The sequence below is a fragment of the Vigna angularis genome, chromosome 3, assembly GCF_016808095.1.
Source record: "Vigna angularis cultivar LongXiaoDou No.4 chromosome 3, ASM1680809v1, whole genome shotgun sequence".
Taxonomy (NCBI): Eukaryota; Viridiplantae; Streptophyta; class Magnoliopsida; order Fabales; family Fabaceae; genus Vigna; species Vigna angularis.
The window spans coordinates 32,816,438-32,826,652 of NC_068972.1; positions in this window are offsets into that span (position 1 = coordinate 32,816,438).

Genomic DNA, 10,215 nt, shown 5'->3' on the forward strand with positions numbered 1-10,215 from the left:
AAAAACTATTTAAAGAAATAACATATAAAGAAGAAATACCTTGTAACGTCTGAAGCCAAACTTATAAATAACATCTTCTAGACCAAACTGTCTAATAAAATATAAAATCATAACCAGCATTAAAGAAAAAGAAAATATCTCTATTTGAAATCATCTAATAGACTATATGACCAAAAGAAGCTAACATCTCATAAAAAAATGTATCTCTTGCATAACATTAAGGCTAAAAGAAGTTTTTATTTAAATATAGTGTTATCTCAAGCAAAGGTTGTTAAAGAATACATTGTCTGATGAATGATCGCTAAATACTATAGCCTTTAAAAGAAGCATCTTATATTCATACCATCTAATGATTATACATGTTATATGTTTTATCAAACAATGCATTTATGAATGACATAATAAGTGATAAAATGTCTTGAACATGCAATACAACCTAACACTTATCAACGTGCAAAACATTTAATACATTTATGATAAAGAACTTCAATCCTTGTATACTTTGTTTCTTGATATTTGTGCAAATCACTAAAGCAGAAAGATATGATCAAAATCACTACACCCAAGAAAAAGACATTGTGAGAGAAGAAGAACATTATGTGAATGTTTCTATTCAAGTCTTTTGCTCTGTCACATTGTATAAGCTTAGTTTTGCTTAAGGCTATGAGAAAAAGCTTTGACTCCTACAAAGTAGACTAAAGTCTGACTTCTCATCTAAAGGCTATCTACTCTCCTAAAGTCAACTTCATTATCTAACAGTCATCTTTTAAGAGAAGCTATATATAGAAAAAAGCTTAAAGAGAAGAAAAAAGAAGAATAACAATGTAAAAACGATAATATTAGAAAGAATATAATAGCGAATTCAAGCTTGTTGCACTCATATATCGTGTGAAGTTGAATACCTTTTGAGAGAAATTTTTTTAACAAATCACATAATTCTTGATATTGTTTATATCCTCTCTTTGAGAATTATCATTTGTACCTTTTCTCTTAACACTGTTTGTGTTGTAAAATCTAAAGAGAATTAAAACACTTGTCTAGACGTTTTGTTTAGGTTTGAGACTAGAAGTGGGTAAAATACTTGAAACCAAGAGTGGTAAAAATAATAGTTGTAAACCAGGCATGGTTAAACTCGGACTAGTCGTGTTGACTAGGTGAATCAAGAGTAGTGAGAATACTTGTTGTAAACCTGAAGAGGTAAAACACGTGTAATCTTGGAAAATATTAGTGGAACCCATTAAGAGTTCTTAAGCGAGAATTGAACGTAGCTCAGATTAAGTAAACCAGTATAAAACTTATGCTTTATCGTTTTTCTTCCACAAGAGCTTTTACAAAGCCTTTTTAAAACATCATCGTTTGAATGTATTATTGATTCTTAACCTTTTTAAAAACACTATTCACCCCTTCTAGGGTTGATGGAATCCTGCTTGACGTAGTCCTCTTTTTGTATTTTTACCTTTCATAGTTTAGTTCTTAAGGAGCATGGGTTACTATAAATACCCAATTCCTTTCTTGTATTAGCACTTTTGAGATTAATGAGAATTGAGTTTTCTGAATCAGAAACTATTCTCTCTTGAAAGTCATAGGCTAGAGAGTCCAAAGACTCCCTCTAGCCACCTTCCAAGCACCTCTCTCACTTTCATTTTCCATTTCACCGTGCTTCTCTCTCATCCACGACGTCATCCTCCACTCTAAACCATTGTTCTGCTGCCACATCTTCAGCTTCTCGTGTGAGCCTCAGCCACTTCTCTATAACGCACGCGTCAGCTCCTCCATTCCACGTCATTGGCTATTTCCTCTCGCGCATCAGAAACACATTTCATTTCGCATTTCACTCTCGAGAGCTCTCTTCGTCATGAGCCATTGCTTCCATCACTGTAAGTCACATTTCTCCTCCCAGATTCATATTTCTTCCCTCTATTTTAGCTTTGCTCGTCCCCTGACAACATCATCCGCTAGGGTTTCCATCTTCTCTCATCATTTCCTTCAATTTCACCGTTTGTTTTCATTTCCCACCGATTAAACCTCCATTTGTACCGTTTAAACACTTTCCCACCGTTCAATCTTGAGTTTGAACCGATTAATCGGTTCATTTTGAGTTTTCCCTCTTTTCTGGGGTTCGTTCATGATTTTAGGGTTTTCTACAATCGATTTCGATTCTCTCTAGATTTCATTCGAGTCATTCTTCGATTTCGAGTTCCTCAACATTCCGCTGCATCCTTCTTCGTCGGAGAAGCTTCGAGGAGGTCAGGTTCGTGTTCGCGCAACTTCAATCAGCCTTTCCTTGGAGTCGTTCGTCCATCAAGTGGTATCTAGAGCTTTAGTTGTCCACGCGTCAAAGGTAAGTATCGTGTTTCTGTTTCCTTCGTTGTTTGAGTTTTGTTTTCTTGATTCAGTTTTGTCTGAGTCATGTTTCGTTCATTTGATTCAGTCGTGTTTTTGTTTTGTCTCGCGTCTCTAATTCAAATCGTGTTGATCTGTTTAGCTTGTGCGTTGTTCATCATTTCTTTTACTGTCTTGGTTGATTTCAGTTCAATTGTGATTTTGTGTTTCGTGTTTTGATTCTCTTCATATCTGTTTAGGTTTCCAAGTTGCGTGTCCTGTGCTTGAGTCATTATTTTTGAGTCTTATTATCATTTTAATTCGGTGCAAGTTTTTGTTTGAGTCTTTTATGTTTTGAAATCTATTTCTGTTTCTGTCAAAGTCATGTTAATTTGGTTATTTGTCTTTTAAATCAGTTGTAATCTGTTCTTAAGGTTCTTGTTGAATGCTAGCTGTTGATCAACATCAGCACACCATATGAGCAATGACAAATTCATTAAGAGCTCGGGTGCTTAGTGTTTGACATGAGATGCAGCTTTGCATTGGTTCACAGCAGTTATTTGGTGCCTAATCTGTTTCTGGTTATTTTGTGCACTTAACTGAGAATTTGGCATTAAGATGCATCTGATTGATTGAGCCAGTACCACGTGCATACTATATAAGCAATGAATTGCTTTGGCAAAGCTTGGTTGCACTGAGAAAACTCCAATAAAGTTTCATTTGCAGTTGGCCGATCTGCATTGCTTTGCTTGAGTCTAGTTATTTTTGTTTCAAATCTAGTTTAGCACATAGATCATTGCTAAACATCTCTCATTGTTGATTTAGTGTCTTGTTCAAGTTTGAGTTGTTGTTTCTGGTTCAATTTAAGTGTTCAAAGGTCATTTGATTCATTAAGTCAAAATTTGAGTGGAAGAGTTGCTTAATTTGAGTAATTTGGGATGACTAAGTCAAATTTTGAGATAGTGTGTTTCTGCATCCAGTTGCTTTACAAACAAGTTTGTTTTAGATATTTGAAACTGATGATGCAAAGAAACCATGAGTTAATAGCTGCCCTAAGCCTTTTCACTCTTTAAACCACCAAACTTTTGGCAATTTTCATTCACAAGTTGCTAGTTGTTTGCCTTTTCTGAAATTTGTGGAATTGATGCATTTGAAATTGAGTTGTCATTGCAGCAAAAGCTTGGTCATTCTGTTTACATGTAAAACAATTCAAAAGAAACATTTACATAGTTATAAAAAGCTGAAAGACTAGTGCAATTAACTTTTCTGAAATCTGATGCACCCGAAAACTGTTGTTCTCTATTAGCATTTCATCAAACAGTTTCACTCAATTGCTTTGAGCTTAAAATTTTGATGATATTGCAACTTGTTTCTGTTTCTTGTTTTATGAATCTGTTCTAGATCCTTTGGTAGGTTCAGTTTTTTGTGCCTTCTTCTTAAATAGCTTTGTTTCTTGTTTGTCACTTGTTGGCTGTCTTAGTTTTGTCTACATTACATGTAAAATCTGTTCAACTGTTTTAATTTGAGCTTTGTTTGCTTTCATAATCTGATCTTGAGTCAGTTTCTCTACTGTGCTGTTAGTTTCATTATCTGGTGCTTACATTGTTGGTGGCTGTCCTGTAATGTCCATTACTTTGCCTTTGCCTTAGCCTAGCCATTCTTGTTTGAGAAGTTGTTACACTCTGGTTTCTGGAATCTGAAAGAAGGTTTGTGTGCTTGGTAGCATCTTAGGTGGTGGTGGTCTAAAAGACTCTCAAGCCTTGAACTGCCAAGGGAGAATCTCCCTTCCAAACCTTTTCATTTATGTGCTTTAAATTTCAAAAGAGAAGCCTGGGTGTTGTGAGTTTTGTAAGGCTGACTTGGCCTAATTCTTTGGCAATTTGAAATAGAGAATTTTATTGTTCATCTAACTGTGTTGCTGACTGTTAATTGTGCAAGAAAAAGAGTTTGAGTGATCAAACTAAAGCAGCTGTGATTGTACTCATTTTAATCTGCTCTTGCATTCATTTTGAACCTTAATTTGTTTACTGAATCACTGCTACTTTACCTGTTCTGATTGCATTTTGAACTTCTTCATTTCTGCATCAACATTGTTTTAACTGCCAATTTCTGCATTACATCATGTTAATCTTTATCCATTGATTTGATTAGCTTGGAATGATTGTTGAATCAGTTTGGTTTCAGCCTTGAATTACACCCATTTGCATCTGGTTTAATATCCATGTTTATGTGTATTTTGCTGGAATTGGTGTAATTTCTGTGAGCAGATCTGAACTGAATCAGTGCAGGGAGAAAGTGTAGAATAGGTTTGTTGTTGTGTGCAGAGTTGATAAATATTTGGAGTCAAGAATTTTAAGCAGCAGTAGAATCTCAGTAGAGTTTAGAGCAAGCTAGACCAACCATTTAATTAGGGGAGTTGCTTAACTTTCTTACCTCTGGATTGCTTAAGTGTTTCTGTCTTAGCTGGTGATAGCATTGATGGTTGCTCTGCTGAATTGAGTGTGAATATTTGATTGCAGTTTGTCATTTGAGAGCAAAAAGAAATTTATATAGCTGCATCAAGTGCACGAGACTAGGAGAAAAGGGAAGAATCTTTTATATTGTGTGAAGTTAATCCTCTTGATATCTGTGTGTAGATAAGGTACATTGATTCCAATTGTGAATTGTGATTGTAGGATTATACTGGCCAGGAGATTCCTAAGCATTGATTCCAGAAGCTGTCAAGAAGCAACAAAATTGAGCAAAAGTGTAGTTGGAGCAGGCTAGCAGCTGTCTTCTGAACTAAAGGGAAGACTTTAAATTGTTGTGTATCTCTTCTTGTAATTTGTTTGCATCAGGTTCCCTAATCCACATGTTGTTATATACTGTTTTGCAGGAGTGTTGAATCAGATCCAAAGAGAGTGGAATCCAGAAGCTAGAAAAGGGGGCCAAAGCTACCCAAAACAGCAACATCAGTGTACGTGTTTTTAGCACAAGGATTTGGCATCAAAAGTGACTATAGCTGAACCAGGACCAGACCGTAGCAGCATAGCATAGTTTTGCTTTCTTTGTATATGTTTTGTTCCATTTGATGTGTAATAGGCTGATAGGCTATAGCTTTCTTTTAGTTTCAATTTTGTTTCTAATAGGCTTGTGTTAGCCACTGTTAGCTTTAGCTTTGTTTTGTAAAAGGCCTTTAAAAAGTCCAAGTATTTGGAAGAGTCCTTGGTGCTCTTTCAAACTCTTGGCAACTTTACTTGCTTTAAATTTAGCATAGGTAGATAGATGAATGTGTGATTTGATTTGTGTTTCTCGTAGGGGTCATTAGAGTCCGCTGGATTCTTAAGTGTTGTGTTTGTTTGATTTTGTGTTCACGGTTAGGGGTGACTTAGGCTAAAAGAGATTAAACTCTAAGCCTTGTCACAATAGAGTCCGAAAATTAGAAGTCTAGCCTTTGAATGTGTTTGTTTTTCTGAGTCGTGTCCTTTGATTTTAAAGGTGATTTTAGTTTAAGGGGTAATTAGTTAGTAGCCTAAGACATTTCTGGCAAGGCAAGACTTGGTACTTAAGCAGCTCTTTAGCTCACCTCTCTTACCTGGGACTTGTCTAAGTGGAAGCTTTGAACCCTTTAGATTAAGAAAACTTTTAAAAACAAAAGATGTCTTATAGTTCATATAGGTCTTCTAGGTTAGATAATGTTGATGACATGTTTAAACAAGCTAGGAATCTTCCATTCTTTGGTAAAGACATAGGTGCATTAACATACCTAGCTTGGGAAAAAGAAATTGATAAAATAAATCCTTGGTTTTATGGAGAGAGTGAATATTATGTCCTTAGCATATATCTCTCTAAGTTAGAAGAACATGCAAGAGAGTGGTGGGATGAAAGACAATATCATGTTAGGAAAGGTAGAAAGTTCTCCATACGTGATTGGCATGATTTAAAAGCTTGCATGAGAAGAAAGTTTGTGCCTTCAAGCATTAAAAGAAACCTAGAACTAATTAGGGATTGCATTGATGATGGAAAACTATTTCTTGAGAGTTTAAAGGATCATGGGTTTCTTCATAGAGAATTAGAATTTGGGGCAAGACTTAAAGAGATCAAGGATAAGAAAAGAGGAAAAAGAGATTGAGAGAAAAGAAGAGGAAGAAGGGAAAGAAGAAGAGAAGAGAGAGAGAGAAGAAAACGAGAAAAGAGAAGAGAGTAGAAGAGAGGAATTAAGAAGAAAAGAAGAGAAAAGAAAAGAGGAAGAAAGAAAAGAAGAAGAAAGGCAAGAAAAAGAGAGAAAAGAAGAAAAGAGAGAAAGGCAAGAAAGAGAGAAGAAAGAAAAGGAGAAATTGTTGCTGATGACAAATTCTATTCTTTCCAAGACTATGGAACCTAAAAGGGAAGGTTTCCAAATCTTTACTTCTTTTCCAATCATGGTTTATTCTTCAAATATGGACTTTTCTTTCAAACAAATTGTCATCTCATATTTTATGCAAATCTTTTCAAAAAGTGACAATTCAAATCTTGAATTATTCTTATCTTTTAGGAAAGAAATAACTCAAGAAAAAAGTGAATTTGGACTTCTAAAATTTCCAAATGTGATAAAACAAAATATTAGAAGTCCTTATTTCCTTGTTTTTATAGAAAAATTCTTTCTTGGATTGATATTAATTGAAAATATATTTGATGTTTATTACAGATTTGTGTTTGATCCAAGAGGAAGAAAAAGTGGATATAAAAGAATAAGGCCACTCCAAGATGGCCATGCTCCCAAAGATTGTGTGGAGCTTCTTCATAAGGCGATTGCCAGATTTGAGGACAAATCTTTTTTTAAGAGGGAGGGTATGATGGAATCCTGCTTGACGTAGTCCTCTTTTTGTATTTTTACCTTTCATAGTTTAGTTCTTAAGGAGCATGGGTTACTATAAATACCCAATTCCTTTCTTGTATTAGCACTTTTGAGATTAATGAGAATTGAGTTTTCTGAATCAGAAACTATTCTCTCTTGAAAGTCATAGGCTAGAGAGTCCAAAGACTCCCTCTAGCCACCTTCCAAGCACCTCTCTCACTTTCATTTTCCATTTCACCGTGCTTCTCTCTCATTCACGACGTCATCCTCCACTCTAAACCACTGTTCTGCTGCCACATCTTCAGCTTCTCGTGCGAGCCTCAACCACTTCTCTATAGCGCACACGTCAGCTCCTCCATTCCACGTCATTGGTTATTTCCTCTCGCGCATCAGAAACACATTTCATTTCGCATTTCACTCTCGAGAGCTCTCTTCGTCATGAGCCATTGCTTTCATCACTGTAAGTCACATTTCTCCTCCCAGATTCATATTTCTTCCCTCTATTTTAGCTTTGCTCATCCCCTCACAACATCATCCACTAGGGTTTCCATCTTCTCTCATCATTTCCTTCAATTTCACCGTTTGTTTTCATTTCCCACCGATTAAACCTCCATTTGTACCGTTTAAACACTTTCCCACCGTTCAATCTTGAGTTTGAACCGATTAATTGGTTCATTTTGAGTTTTCCCTCTTTTCTGGGGTTCGTTAATGATTTTAGGGTTTTCTACAATCGATTTCGATTCTCTCTAGATTTCATTCGAGTCATTCTTCGATTTCGAGTTCCTCAACATTCCGCTGCATCCTTCTTCGTCGGAGAGCTTCGAGGAGGTCAGGTTCGTGTTCGCGCAACTTCAATCAGCCTTTCCTTGGAGTCGTTCGTCCATCAAGGGTTTTTGCTGTGTTTTCACAAAGGTCGAATTTCAAAATGGGTACGTGATAACGGTTGAATTTACCGTTATTTGTGACAGCTACTCTGCACGATGCCTGACAGCCCTCAGTCAGGACACTAAGGGCCAGTATCTTCGCAGTCAGGACACTAAGGGCCATTATCAATGTTGATCTATTTAATGGCTTTTGCACTCTAGGGTTCACATCTTTGGCGGCTGAAGCACAAAAAGCTTATTTCGATCCTTTAGAGGGAGATTGGGCATGCAGGAGCTTTCCTTCTCACTTTCTAGGATTTTCATTCATTCATTCTTCCATTGTAAGCCAAGTTTCTCCATGACAATTGAGAACTATAAACTCATTTGTTGTTGGGGATGATGTAACCTCTAAACTTTCATGTATATGAATATGGTTTAAACATTTTATGCTTCTTTCATTGAATGTTAGGGATTTTATTTATTCTTAATGCTTGTTATGTTTTGGTCACTCATGACTTGATGTTTTAATTTATTTGAGTATTGGGAAATATCTTCTGAATCATGATCTGGAGGATTTCACCCAAAGGGAATATTGCCTAGGGATAGGGATAGGACGTTTGGTTGTCTTAAGCTTCTATTCTTAGGGTTTTCAAGGGATTGTTGTCTAATAATCAAGACTAGGCTTTTTATGCCGAGACATCAGGTTCTAAGTAATTTAGAAAGTGACATTAACATTCCAATGAAGAAGATGAATTCTAATATGCATGAAAGTGAAGTAGGTGAAATCTAACCCCAACAACATTATCATCTCATACTATCAACATCATCCATTCATTCTTGTGTCAAGCCTCAATTGATCAATTTACATTCATATTTACTTTTGTTGCATTTGCATTTAAATACCAACAAAATAGCTTCTGAGTCTTAATTAATTAAGCTATTACACACTTGTTAAGTAAACACGAGTCTCTTAGGAAACAATACTTGATCTTACCATTTTATACTACTTGATACGATTTGGTACACTTGTTAATTAATTAGGGTTTTTGTTGTGTTTTCACGAAGGTCGAAGGTTGAGATTGACCAGACCCGATCGAAGAATGAGATGGATCACCTCGTGCCAAAGATCAAGACTATTGGGGCTGAGGGACGAGATCAGACCGACCCAAATCAAATTTCAAAATGGGTACACTCAGGCTGAAGGTATGGATTATTGAGCTACACTGAAGGATGAGACGAGTCAACCCGTGATGAAGATTGAGATAGCTCGACCCGAAATCGAAGGACGAGACCTGGTCTAGTAGGATCTCAATATTTCAGATTCTTATTGAATAACCAATGATTTATGCTTCATTTCAATCGATAAAACCTATATTTAACAAACTGATGAATGTAGGTGCATCATGATCAATTCAAACACCAATGCATCGATTAACAATGAGACATGAACACAAAATTAATACATAAACAAAATTAGGAAAGAAAAACACTTCTTCGGTTAAAGCATTCATGCTTAACCACGCGATCTTCATCACACTGAGATATTTCACTATGCCTTGAACCAGATCGAATTAAGTATGGAGAGTTGCCACTTGGCTACAAACTCAAGATGAAACCCATGCATCCATTCACTCAAGAATTCAAAATGAAAACAAGCAGCGTTTTCTTATTGTAATCTCCAAAATTTGTTTATTACATGCATAATTACTTTATTTATAGGAGAAGCTACTTAATAAAAGTTCCTAATCTCCTCTTAATTCATGATTAACCATGTTTGTAAACCAAGATACTACTAAACTACTGTATTGTGCAAGCTCTAAAACTTGTGCCTTGAGCGACTATCATATACATTTCCAAGCTACTAAAATATTTTTTTGAATCGTGCTTCTAGTCACTCTTCGAGTATCCTCACTCAAGTCCTCATCATTCTCCCTAGGTTGTACAAAATTCGACCATGAATTTGAGATACCTATAAGAAAAGGAGTAAGATCAATCATATTAAAAAAATGATTACTTAAATAAGTGAGGTAAATCTAACTCATACATTGTTATTAATCCATTAAATTATCTGAAATGGACCATCACCGTGAGAAATAAGTTTGGACATCCTTTGAGTACGAAAATGATGCTTTCTCAAATGAAGGCAAACCTAATCGTCAGGTTGAAAAATACTTCCTTTTGTCATTTGTTAGCATGATTATGATATTGAGTGGT